Source organism: Balaenoptera acutorostrata, chromosome 20 (genome assembly GCF_949987535.1).
Source record: "Balaenoptera acutorostrata chromosome 20, mBalAcu1.1, whole genome shotgun sequence".
Lineage (NCBI taxonomy): Eukaryota > Metazoa > Chordata > Mammalia > Artiodactyla > Balaenopteridae > Balaenoptera > Balaenoptera acutorostrata.
Genome location: NC_080083.1, coordinates 7,175,009 through 7,188,466, shown reverse-complemented (window position 1 = coordinate 7,188,466; position 13,458 = coordinate 7,175,009). Strand labels below are relative to the sequence as shown.

Genomic DNA, 13,458 nt, shown 5'->3' with positions numbered 1-13,458 from the left:
ATATCATCTTCTAAACCCTCTTTTATATCATCTTCTAAGAGTGGTTCCTGTTTTAGAAACGAGAGTACGCAGCATGAGCTCAACTATGGAAAATAATGCTCTCCCCGCCCCAAGCCAAGCACGAAGGAAACACATGAAAATGTTAACAAAAGTTATCTTTGTACTGTGGGATTGCTCTGGCTGTTGTAATTGTATTTCTTTTATCACGTTTAAAATTTTGAGTTTTGAATTTTAAAAATGAAAATTTTAATTTTTCTTTATTTTAAAAATGTATTTGTAAACACTGCCCTTCCCCTGAATCAGCATGTACAATTCTAAGTATACCATATGATTCCAATTATGTAGACAAATATGCACCGAAAAAAAAAACAAGACAAGCATGCTAAATATTTTTTCTTATTTCTGATTTTCTGTATTTTCCAAGTTTTCTATAATGAGCATATTCATTTTAGTGCATTCTTTTAAAAAAATCTTTAACTTGGATTCCATTATGAGCTAATACATGAATATATAGCCTTATGTAAAATATTTAGATAATATTTGCTAATAAAATCCCCCTTGACATATCCCATTTCACTTGCCATCCCCTAAAATGAACATTGTTTATCAGATTAAGGTTCACTGTATTTTCTTTCAAATGGCAGGGAGACTTGGGGGGGGCAGGGCTTTATTTTTAGGAAAACGAATTGAATTAAGACAAAATGATCAACAGTAAAGAACTTAACCAATGCAGCGCTGACACAAAAATTAGGGATGGAAGGGATCGTAGAGATCACTTGATCCCATGTTGCCATTTTACAGATGGGGAAACCGAGGCTCAGAGACAGACGGGGGTTGGTTGGACACCAAGTCTCCCAGTCCTAATGCAGAGTCTTCTTCTCCTCGCTCTTTGGCCCTAAACCTTGGTGCTGATGTTGCCATCATGGCTGGAGGAGTAGCTCTGGCCAGATGGCATGGCAGAAGCCAAGCCCCACTCAGGACCCCTCCCCAGGCTGACCCCCACAAGGCTCCGTGCAAGGCGACCTTTGCCAATAAGTCTGGCTCTCAGCTCAACCATGAGCCACTTCCCATCTGTTTGTGGCCAGTGAGCCCCAGCGAAGGGGGGCGGGGGTGACCCAGGGAGGAAACATCTGTGCACACAAAGAGGAGTCATAAACGCACTTGATTTTCTCTTTTGGCAAATCCTCTTCTGCTTATTTTTTTTTCCACTCATTGAAATGCAAAGCTCCGTTCCAACAAGGGGGCCTGGAAGATTCCAGAGGCTTCGAGGAACCACAGCCTCTGGTCTGCAGCAGGGGCTCCCAAAATAAGGTATGCACGACGCGTAGGGGTGTGGGTGGGGATTAGAAACAGAAGAGGCAACCCTCACTAGCCACTCGAATGCCCACAGACATCCCTTTGCTTGTCTCCAAACCCAGCTTCTAACCTTCAGCCAGGGCAGAGGAAGTTCAGGTATAGGTTCTACCTCTTACCAGCCATATAATCTCAGGCAAGTCACTTCACTGCTTTGAACCTCTTTTCCTTTTCCACATGTAAAAATGGAAATACCACCACCCACTGCACAAAACTCTTGCAAAGGCTAAATACGAGGGCCGAGATGATGGAAGAAACTCCGTAAGCATTAGCTGTGCTCCATACCGTCCCATCTCCGTTAAATCACTGAGCAACCTTTAGGAAACTCATCAGCTGAGGACCCCAATGCTGAGTCACTCGTGCTGCACGGCCTGCGGGCTAACCTCTCGGAGTGACACCTTCTGAACTTCCTGACACAGACCGGAGAAAGAGGAACAGCATGTGACTTGGAATCAGGCCACTCTGTGGGCAAGACTGGGGTTTCGGGGACCAGCAGAAGGGGCCAGAGAACATCCGCGTCCACCGGGGCTGCTGGGAAGCTGGTGACCCCCTGCAAACCAGACCGAGAAACAGACAGCCGTGCACAAAGAGCCGTGAACCGACCAATGCAAAGCCTGGCAACCTTCCTAAAGCAGCCCGCATGTGACTTCATCTGAATTGTTGCCACCAGCAAGGACACCCCAAGAGAACACTCCCAAGCCCGACTTCAAGCTCCTAGAAATGAGACAGGTTGGATAATCAGGAGGACAAAGGACAAGATTTCTTTTTCCCACTGAAGTCGATTCCCACTGTCTGTACTTCACCATTAGCCCTCATCTTTTCCGTGGTTCTTCCTTGCTGAAGTGCTTTCTCTCTATGGTGGGCCAGTAACTTGTATCTGTTGTAGCTTATTTGACCTTTACAAGAATCCTGGGAGAGAAGTATTCATTTTATAATCAAATCATTTTTATTTTATAATCGAATAAACCAAGGTCTTACCACCAACGAGACAGAACTGGTTTGAACCTGGTGTCCCGTCTCCAAGGCCGATGTTTTGCTCCTGACCCCAGGCCATCATCCCTGAGTTCCTCCATGAATCAAGGCTCAGCCTGGGTTCAATGCTCCAGCCGGGAGGGGGGGTCCATCTTGCTCTGTCTGGTGGGCCAGGCTCCTCACTTCTTGCTGTCTCCCTGGGAGATGCAGCCCCCTACCCCACCAGCCCCACCTTCCCTCCCCCCGGTCGGATCCACTCATTACCTCCACAGCTGCTCTTGTTCGGGGGCCAGGGAGGAGTGGTCCTCACACACCGCTCACCTGAGCTTCCTGAGGACGTGAACAGTGTCCTACCCAAATCTGTCCCCAGACACAGAAAACATGCCCAACAAGCATGTGTTGAATCAGTGGAGTTCCTTCAGTCTCCAAGTAGGACTGTCAGCCCACTAAGAAAGCGGGTTTCTTACTTTCCCAGGGTCACCAGGGCCCCAAGGTGAGAGGAGAGGAAGAGAGAGAGGCAAGAAGGTAGAGGCAGAAGCACAGCCCGTGTGTTAATCTATTTTTCACTGGGAGGGGTCTTACATACCGAAATGCCCTCAGGGGCCCCCAAATCACAAACGCCGAAATGGGCTTGGGAAAAAAGTCATCAATGGCTCGGTCGAGGTCTCTGAAACAAGCCTCTCATGGGCCTAGGGCCCTCCAAGTAAATACACTCGGAAAAAATGTACTCTCTTGGCTCACTTAAGACTGTCCACTGAGGTCATTAAAGCCTTTAGCCAGAGAGAAAGTGGGCAGAAGCCAAGGGATCATCTATGATTACAGCAGCCTGAGTGACCAAGGGCAGATCTGAAATGTACATATGTGATTGGCTCTTACCTCTAAGTATTTAAAAAACTGGTAATTATTTTCACCTAAGAACTCCTAGCCCATGAATGCCTGGTCATCTTTGATAAGCTTGAGCAGCCAATTTGGTCCCTCTCCATGTGATGCCTTCCCCGGCCTTGTTTGCTAGGGTCACACACTGCTCCTCCCCTGGGAAGAGAGCCCGGTGACCATCTATCTCCCCAGGACTGTCAGAGGCACCAGGGCTCCTCCACCACTGTTGCACCAACGGGACCCACAGATGGAAGCACTGGACTAAAGCGAACTGGAATTTGCTGAGCTCCCGTAGCCAGAAGTACTCCTCCAGCCCTCAGAGCACGAACAGAACTCTGCCTGGAGTGGTGTCGGGTGAGAACCTCAACTCCTTCTCTTCGGCTAGGGATCCCCGCCTTTCCTCCCCTCTGGGTCTTAAAAGGATGGAAAGGGGGCTTCCCTGGTGGCGCAGTGGTTGAGAATCTGCCTGCTAATGCAGGGGACACGGGTTCGAGCCCTGGTCTGGGAAGATCCCACATGCCGCGGAGCAACTGGGCCCGTGAGCCACAATTACTGAGCCTGCGCATCTGGAGCCTGTGCTCCGCAACAAGAGAGGCCGCGATAGTGAGAGGCCCGCGCGCCGTGATGAAGAGTGGCCCCCGCTTGCCACAACTAGAGAAAGCCCTCCCACAGAAACGAAGACCCAACACAGCCAAAAATAAATAAAATAAATAAATTTAAAAAAAAAAAAAAAAAAAAAGGATGGAAAGGGACAACAGAGGGTGCTGGCATCCTGTCTGTGCTCTGAGCCTCAGAGCAGCGGTTCTCAGCCTTCGCTCCTTCAGCTGCATCAGAAGGGCCATCAGAACACAGACTGCCAGACCCCACCTTCCACATTTCTGAATCAGCAGGTCTGGGTGGCACCCAACAGTCTGCGTTTCTAACAAGATCCCAAGTGATGCCGCTGCTGGTTCAGGCATCACACTTTGAGAACCACTGATTTCAAGGCAAAAACAAACAAACAAACAAACAAACAAACAAACACAGCACCTGTTCTAAATCTACCGCTATTCCTTAAAAATTAATCTTTAGGAGACCAACAAATTCACTTTCAGAAAGAGATTCTTTAACATCTTCTTGAAAACTGCAGCCCTCTCACTTTCCCTCTTTTCACAGACATGGGCACCGGGTCTATTTCATATTTCCTAACCGTAAGAAAAACATCACAAATCATGCGAATATTGGCAACTGTTCCCTCATTGCTCTCCATGCTGGGGATGGGTAGGGACTGTAGCAAACTGAAACCCCGCCCTTCATCATCAGCATACTGCTGCCGGGCAGGACAGTGGGCTCAGTGCCATCAAAGCTACTCATTTTTGCAAGAGAAGCTGGAAATCTGAATTTTTAATGTGAAATCTGCTCACTTTTAGAGGTTGGCAACCAACTCAAAAAATTTTAAATGAAACTATGGGCAAAAACGAAAACAGAACCACCACCAAACCCCCCTGCAGTTTTGCACTTGATTTTTCCCAGTGGCCACCAGTGTACAGCTCCTGGTGTTAATTGCTGGGTATCTGCATAAGCAGTCATTTGAAGAGAGGGCACCCTCGTGTTAAAGAATTGAATACCACCGTCCTAGACTAAAAGTATAATCAGTACTTTTACCCTCCATTAACCATCCTCTTGCTAAGACCTCTTACTACCAACATCTCCTGGTGGGTGAGCTGAATACCAGCTTCCGGGTATCAGTACACACCTTCCAAGGGCTGCAAACGTGTGGCCAACTCCATCTCACCCCGGAGCTGAGCGCCCCAGCCTGGGTCCAGTCTTCCTTGGAAGGGAAGCATAGGACAAGGTTTGGGGGGCCAGAAGGGACCCTGGAGAGTCTGTCCTACTCTGTCTGTGGAAGAGTGGTGCCTGAACAGCTGATGAGGAGGTTTGGAAGGGGAGGCGGTAGTGAGGAAGCTGATGTAGCTTAAGGAGTGAGGCATGCACCACCGGCTGGGCAGGGAGGCAGAGAAGGTGGTCAGAGGCAAAGCCGTGCACAGAGCGGGAACCAAGGAGAAAGAGGATGGGGCACGGCACCCTCGGAGGACAGACGCGCATCCATGGGGTGTAAAGGTGAGATGACACAGCTGCCGCAGTGAGCAGGGAGCTCCCCACGGGATCGCCAGCGCTGAGCAGCTGGAAGCCAGCACCCCTGGAGCACGGTGCCTGCGGGGAGGACGGCTGGGTCCACCCCTCATGGGAGCAGTGCAGGGCTCCAGGGCAGGGGCATGTGTGTTTTGGGAAAGCTGGGGAGGGTGCAGGGGGAGCAGGCAGTCGCTGCAAGAATCCCAGGCCCTGGGAGCAGGGGACGCCCCCTCTGGTCCCCAGACCTCACGCTTCCCAGCCAGCCTGTTTGCCCCTGTCTGAGCTGCATGCTGCATCACACCAGCTTCTCAAAACGATGCTTGCGTGAGGCTCTCCCCCACTGAGAACCCTTCCTTTCTCCTTCCAGCTTTTTCTTGGAAAGGAAATCCCCAGCCATCCACAGGAGATTTCAGGCTCACTGGGTCACCACTCCAGGCCAGAAGGTGTCATTTTTTGGTTTCGAAAGTCTGACCCACGGTGAAAAGCACATTTTACTTCACAACCCAATATACGTGCAAAGCAAAAGTTTCACATAGCAATCCACGCTTTGCCACATGCAATGCACTCTGCTGTTTTCCCACTCTGTTTTCCATGCTGCTTAATGCGGATTACAGACACGTTGTAGCTGGTGACTCCTGCTTTAAGAAACACCACTTTTACCTGGTCCCGATCTCCGTTTTTAAAACTCCCCCCTTTATACCCCTCCCCCCATTCTCCATCATAAATTCCTGCAAGAGATTCCTTCGCTTTGCACTTTCCTCGGCCCGCCCAGGCAGGGGTGAGTGCTCCCAATCTCCAATCTTCCAGCCCCACAGACTGTGCACCACTCACGGGCCCTAGATTCCAACCGTACAAATTTTCTCTTTTCAAGAACAGGGTCGGCACTTTGCTGTACAGCAGAAACTAACACAGCATTGTAAAGCAACTATACTCCAATAAAAATTAAAAAAAAAAAAAAAAAGAAGAAGAAGAACAGGGTCAGGAATTCCCCGGCCATCCAGTGGTTAGGACTCCGCTCCTTCACTGCTATGAGCCCGAGTTTGATCCCCGGTTGGGGAACTAAGATCCCGCAAGTCACGTGGCACGTTGAAGAAGGGAAGAAAAAACCCAAAACTGGGTCCAAGTCTTTGGATCCAGCGCACTGAAAATATTTGTCGAATGTTTGATATTATCGAAGAGGGAGCCCGGCTGAGACTTTTCTAAACGATGATAAAACTGTAGTGCGTTTCAAGGCACACCCAAAACCCCATCTCCAGAGAAGCCCTCTGTTTCCGGCGGCCGCCTCTCCCTGTCACCGGGGAGCGAGCTGCATAGATGCTAATGGTTTCCTAACTGCTCTGCCCTCAGGTGCATCACAGCCCCATCAGGACCCAAATGCTGCTGCTGACGGTTTCACGCTGGCTGCGACACTGACCCTCCACCACAGAGCTGGGGAAGAGATTCCAGGACTTGGTGGGGAAACTGAGCCTCAGCGAAGCGGACACAGTTGCCACACGGGAAGCGGCTGAATCCACATGAATCCGTTTTCCAGACTCCAACTTCCATGCTCCTTCCAGAAGCCTTCATGGCTTCTGATCCTGTTACATAATCCTGTGTTCCTTACTTGCCCTCCAGCTTGTGACGCAAGAAAGGAGCGCCCCCGAGTGGGCCACCCTCTCTGCAGCCCCCGTAAGTCTGGTGTGTACACCCACAGCTGTCCTGACCCCACCACACAAGTGCCCGCACGAGGCACAGGGGCCCGAGTCAGAAGTCCCCTGGGGACCTGGTTCCCGGCCCACTCTCTCTCTGGCTGGCTGTGTGACATCTGGCACCGCGTGTACCTCTCTGGGCTTCTCCCTCATCTAGAGCCGAGGGAGCTGAACCTGCCGCCTCCCGAGGCCCTTCCAGGCTTCTCCTGAATATTCTATCTGCACCACGTGGAGCCATCTGGCCCCAACAGAGAGCCACGCTTGGGAAGGAAGAAAAGGCAGAACAGAGGAGGCGAAGATCCAGACCGGGGAATCAAGTCAGAGGGGACAAGGAAAACTCACTCCACACTCGGCTCACTTCAGACACCACCCTGGCCAGTGGGCGCTCCTCTTTCCGGAGCCTCGGGTTCCCCAGGCGGCCCAGACGCACTGAAGGAGTGAGGAGAGGCGACCCGCTGGGAAACAGAAGAATCACCCTCCAGCCCAGCAGGAGGCCAGCCAAGCAGGGCTTCCCTCCCTCCCGCCTGCCCGCAGGTGTGGGGCTGCCTTTCCCGCTCTCACCCTGCTCCAATGAGCTTCGAGCAACCTGCCCTGTGGAGCAGCGGAAACGCCCCGGGTGCCCACTCACCTCAGCCCCGCAGTCCCTCCTCTTGCAAAGCTGACCCACTGGTCATTTTCTGCCACCGTCTCCACATCCGCTGCTTCCCCCGTGGCATCAGCTAATTCACTGTGCAAAGCAGCACTTATATATAGAAAGTTGCAGCCACGCAGGTTAGCATGAAAATAGAGACTTGACGTTGCCGTGGCAACCAAACAAATGCTATTCAAAACGAAAGAAGTATTCAGCGATCGCTTAAGCATGTCCACAGCCTTCCAGCACAGCCGCGCCGCTTCCCCCGCGAGGGTAGGTGGGCCTGGTCCTCCATAAATCTCCTCCCTGTTAAGTCACCCGCTCTGGTTTCAGCTGTGGCCACGGCCCCCTGCACAAGCCCCTTCCTGAAACCAACTCCTTACCCAGAACAGACCTGAGGCCAAGACACTGAAGGAGTACAATGACCCTGACCAGGTGTATCAATTTGCAAAAGCTCTACTCCTCAAGCACCAAGGGAAAGCAGCCTGTGGCCCTGGTGTTACTCCCAAGGATGCTTCTGGAAACAAAGGGGGTTTCTGCCAACCGTTGGCCACAGGCAAAGAGTCAAGAGGCACCAGTGAGCTGAGTGACATTTGGCAGGCTGCCTTCCCTCTCTGAGCCTCAATTTAAAAATAAGGGAGCATACTACTACATATACAATAGATAACTAATAAGGACCTACTGTACAGCACAGGGAACTCTATTCAATACTCTGTAATGGCCTAGATGGGAAAAGAATCTAAAAAAGAGTGGATATATGTATATGTATAACTGATTCCCTTTGCTGTACACCTGAAACTAACACAACACTGTAAATCAACTATACTCCAATAAAAACAAAAATAAAAAAATAAGGAGGGACAAGGGATGGAGAAGTAGCCTAGTGCCTCCCACCTCTGTGATTCTAGGATGTGCATCTTTTCTCTGTTTTCGCTTCCTTTTTTTTTTTTACTTTCCTTGTTTCCCTAGTCCCTGGGCATATGCCTTAACCCTGCCACATATGCCCTGATGTTGCTGCAGCCCCCAACCTCACGCAGAAGCTACTGGTTCCTAGTCTGCCACGCGGAATAAGCCTCTATCATCCCTGTTCAGCACAGCCATCACCCAGAATGTACACAGCCGTCAAGTCAAAAGGTTTGGATTTTAGTTATTCAAGGAGCCACCAAGAGCCCAGGGGCCTTAGACAACCCTCTGAGCCTTTCTGAGATTTGTTTACACATTTCAAAATCAGACATGATCTAGAGTGGCTAAAATTTAAAAGATGGACAATACCAAGTGCCGGCGAGGTTGCAGAACAACTGGAAACCTCATCCATTGCTGGTGGGAATGCAAAACGGTACAGCCACTCTGGAGAGCAGCTTGGCAGTTTCCTATGAAGTTACACATACACTTACCATACGACCCAGTCATCAATCCCACTCCTAGGTATGTACCCGAAAGAAATGAAAATACAGGTCCGCACCAAGTCTTATACACGAATGCCCACAGCAGCTTCATTCATAAAAACCCCAAACTGGCAACAACCCAAAAGATCTCAACAGGGACTAAGGAACAAACTATGGTACACCCACGCAATGGAATACTACTTACCAACACAAAGGAACGAACTATTGACACAGGCCACAACCTGGATCCGTCCCGTAGACGTTACATTAAGAAGCCAGTCTCAAAAGGTTACCTACTGTATGATTCCATTTATACGACATTCTCAAAAAGACAAAGCTACAAGAACGGATGAACCATGAAGGGTCGGGTCAGGGAGGGTGTGAATGCAAAGGGAGGGTAGGAGGGAGGATCGTGGGGTGATGAAACTCTTCTATGTCCTGGTTGAGGTGGTGGCTACATTAATCTATAATATGTGTTAAAATTCATAGAACTGTACACCCAAAACGGTCAATTTTAGTGTCTGACAAAAATGAAAATAAATGCCATTTTCACCTTGAAAAAGTAAAAAAAAAAAAAAAAAATCACAAATGATGATACTATCTCCTCATAGGATTATTCAGATCAAAAGTTGGGTCCTCACAAGCAAGAAGGATATACTGTACAGCACAGAGAAATATAGCCATTATTTTGTAATAACTTTCAATGGAATATAATCTATAACAATACTGAATCACTGTGTTGTACACCCAAAACTAATATAATGTTGCAAATCAACTACACTTCAATGAAAAACGTGGGGTCCTCACCAATGAACTGTGAAGTCCTGAGAACTATTAGTTATTGGTACCACTTTTAATTACAAAGATCTTCTTCTTGTTCTAGACCAACAGTCCTCAACCTTGTACCATCAGCACCAGCATCAGCCGGGAATTTGTTTGAAAGTACAAACTCTTGGGCCTCACCCCAGCCCTCCTGAATCAGAAACTCTCGGGGTGGGGCCCCCGCAATCTGTTTTAATAAGCCCTCCGGGTGAGTGATTCCAATGCAGGCTGAAATTTGGGGACCACTGGCCTCCATACACCTATTAGACCCAGCTAAGGCCAGCCCATCACGGAACGGTCTGGCCCTTTAATATGAAAAGCATGGATACAGGCGGTATCTTTCTCCATATTCCCCCCTTGCTCACTGACTTCTCCCTCTTTTTTCTTCTCTCCCTGCCTCTGCCTCTACTCTGCCCCCAGGCCAGCAGCTGCCCTGAACGGAGGAGCCGGGGGCCACAGCTCTGTCCGACCACCCCGAGGTGGCAATTGACATGGGCTGTTTCAGCTGAGATGCCCGGAAGGAAGAGTCACTGTGACCTCAGCTGAGGACCAGGGAGCAGCCCTGGGCTGCACAAATCCCCGGCAGGCTCTGCAAACGCTCCTCGCTTCTGACCTAGCCGCCCACCTCCCAGCTCTCAACTCCTAGAGCACCGCTCGAATCAAACCCTGGAGAAGCACCATGTCCTGCTTCCCCCAGGACAGCAACTTCAAAGCCGCTTCGCATGGATTCTGGCTCCGAAGCCACACAGAGATGACGGATCACAAAGAAGGAATCAGAACCATATGGATTTCATAGTCGGCAAAACAAACAGAATTACAGCATCGGGGTTGGGACGAAGAAACCCGGGGGCTGTGTGTTTGGCCCAGAGCCCGGGCTCGGTGGCCCCCAGCACGGGCTGAGCTCCCCGGCCTCTCCTTCCCGCCCACGACACCCACAAACAGTGCCGGGGCGCCCGGCGTGCTGGCCCTCCTTGCCGAGAACTCTGTGAGCAGTGCCGCTTCGGCTGACACTTATTGAGTTTTTATAGTCTCTTTTATGGTGCAGTTGAAGATAGTTCAGCTTCTTTTCTAGTATGTACAAATCTGCACAGCACACTCTTGTCACTGGTGACGGCGCCGGGAGCCTCGGGGAGGGGCTTGGGGGAGCAGCTGTGGCCCGTACCCCCGCTCCCTTTCACACCACTGGTTCCTTCCTCCCAGAGAGAACCATGCTGGGTGGACAGCCAACCGTGCTGGGTGCACCCACTCCTGGCCTCATTCTCATCACAGAGAGACTCTCTCCCAGTTTCTAGGGAAACGGCATGGTGGTCCCCGTAGCCAGTGTTTCTGCATCAGGGGCGATTCTGCCCCACAGGGGACATCTGCCAATGTCTGGAAACCTTTACTGGTGGTCACAATGTGGGTGGGAGAGATGGGCAGGTGTACCAGTTCCCTGTTGCTGCCGTAACAAATGACCGCAAACTCAGTAGCTTAAGACAACACAAATTTCTTAGAGTTCTGTATTTCAGAAATGGATCTCACTGCGCTCGAATCAAGGTGTCCGCAGGACCACGTTCCTTGTGGAGGCTCCAGGGAAGAATCTGTTTCCTTGTCTTGATTTTTAGCTTCTAGAAGCCACCTGCATTCTTTAGCTCCTGGCCCCTTCCTCCATCTTCAAAGCCAGCAATGGTGGGTTGAGTCTCTGTCACACTGCCGTCTCTCTGGTTTTCTCTCTTCTGTCTCCCTCTTCCATTAATAAGGACCCTTGTGATCATATTAGGCCCACCTGGATAATCCAAGCTACTCTCCTCACCTCCAAGTCAGCTGATTTGCAATCTTAATTCCACCTGCAACCTCGAGTTCCCCTGACCATGTGACCTAACATACTCACAGGTTCCAGGAATGGGGACGGGGACATCTGGGCGGGGGGCATCTAGTGAGTAGAGGCAGGGATGTTGCTACACATCCTACAATGCACAGGACCCCCAGGCCCACAACAAAGAACGATTCATCCCCAAATGCCAATAGCGCTGAGGCTAAGAAACCCTTGTACAGCCTACCACTGAGCAGGTCTTAGTTGGTTCCCAGTGACCCTGACTCAAGTCTATTTCCACGGAGAGACTAACCATAGGACTTTTGGAGATCATAGAGAAGCTCTGACACATGATTAAGGAGGAATATTTACCATCCTGTTAAATCTTTTAAAGTAGATTCTGTGACTATTTCAAAATCATCCTCAAATGATTCTTCTTTGATACACAGAAAATATACACAGGCTTTTAAAACAAATAAAATACATCTTGCCCACTGAAGGCACATGAATACACTGGACATAGATCATGTAAGTCTCTTTGTGTAAATAACTTCAAATAACATGGCTAAGTCTGCTTTGCTGTCGGGTATGCAGTTTGGTCTCAGAAATCCCTGAAACAGCAAACCAGAGCTGCTCACAGCCCCATGCCCTCCCTCCCCTCCCCCCAGGGAGGGCTGAGCCACCAGGAGCTGATGAGGATTCCTAACGACGCTGCAGATCTCAGACCCCCCACCAAATGCCCTCCAGCCCCTGGGCTCCTGCGGGTACCCGGGGGGGACCCCCACATGGGCGAGGCTGCAGGGGGGCCCCATCCAGCCCTGCAGACGGCAGGGGCCACCCAGAAAGGATGCGCTCCAGCCAAGGCCACCTCCGCCCCGCCGCGCGGGCCATTTGCTAGCAGGGTTTCCCAGAGTGGGTCAAGAAGAGAGGCAGCAGAGAGCGCGTCGGTGATGGTTTCTTGGCAATTCCCCGGCAGGAAGAGGCAGGAGAGGAAACTGAGGTTCAAACAGCCATCTGCCCAGGGGTGGGCATGCATCTACAGCTCCCAAGTGGCAGCGCTTGGGGGGACTGGGCCCCAGGTGGCCCTGAGGCTTTCTCAGGGTGACAAGCCCAAGGCCGCACCATTAAGAAGACATGACACTGAGGGAGGGCTGAACCTGCGCATCTGGCTCTGGACCTCCAAGCCCGTCAGCTCTCCTGTCACCTGCTCACTGCGGCAGCTTCCTGAGCCCCACCCAGTACAGCTCAACTGCTGGGCATCCATCCTTCCGGGCCAGAAGCCTCCTTCCGGACCCGGGGCCCGCGGCTCCCACCTCCAAGGGGTGCACAGGGGGCAGGGGGAGTGCTACTTCCACGCGGCCACGGCAGTTCCTCGGTGGTTCAGTCCCCACCGTGAGTCTCCTCCCTCCACCGACCGTTGCCAAAGAGAGAGCCCTGTTGTAGCAGGAGCGCCCACCCTCCCTTTTCCATTTCCCAAGCACAGCTTTCACCAGATAGAACATTAGTCATGCAAATGCCAAGAGAAGTTCAAAGATGCTTTGATAATGGGATTTTCCAATACAAGCAGCTGCCCCCGCTGGACACAGAACTTCTCAACTTCTCGGCTCTCTTCCCGGATCTCCCACCTTTTGGGGCCTCCGGGGTCAGCTTTTCCATCTCCTGTAACGTGTGGGGCTGGGTTTCACACTTGGATTCTTGTGGCAGAGAGAAAGCCTCAAAGGCATGACCTGGCATCTCCAAGCGCAGTGATCTAGGGGCCTGGAAACCACCATGGGCTCCAACGGTGTCTTACCAGCCTCAGGAACTACGAGGCCAGAAGCAATTCGT

General features: G+C 51.0%; 1 protein-coding gene across 5 annotated transcripts in view; it reads right to left on the bottom strand.

The window, feature by feature from the left end:
- The window catches only part of GAS7 (growth arrest specific 7), a 199,977-nt gene that overhangs the window by 98,429 nt on the left and 88,090 nt on the right, over window positions 1-13,458 (bottom strand). The window contains exon 1 of one of the 5 annotated variants that reach the window (XM_007166329.2): window positions 7,630-7,653. The exons of the other annotated variants lie outside the window; for them this stretch is intronic. The gene's annotated coding sequence lies outside the window, so the exon portion shown is untranslated. Of the gene's footprint in view, window positions 1-7,629; window positions 7,654-13,458 lie in introns of those variants that run through there. 5 annotated transcript variants of the gene reach the window in all.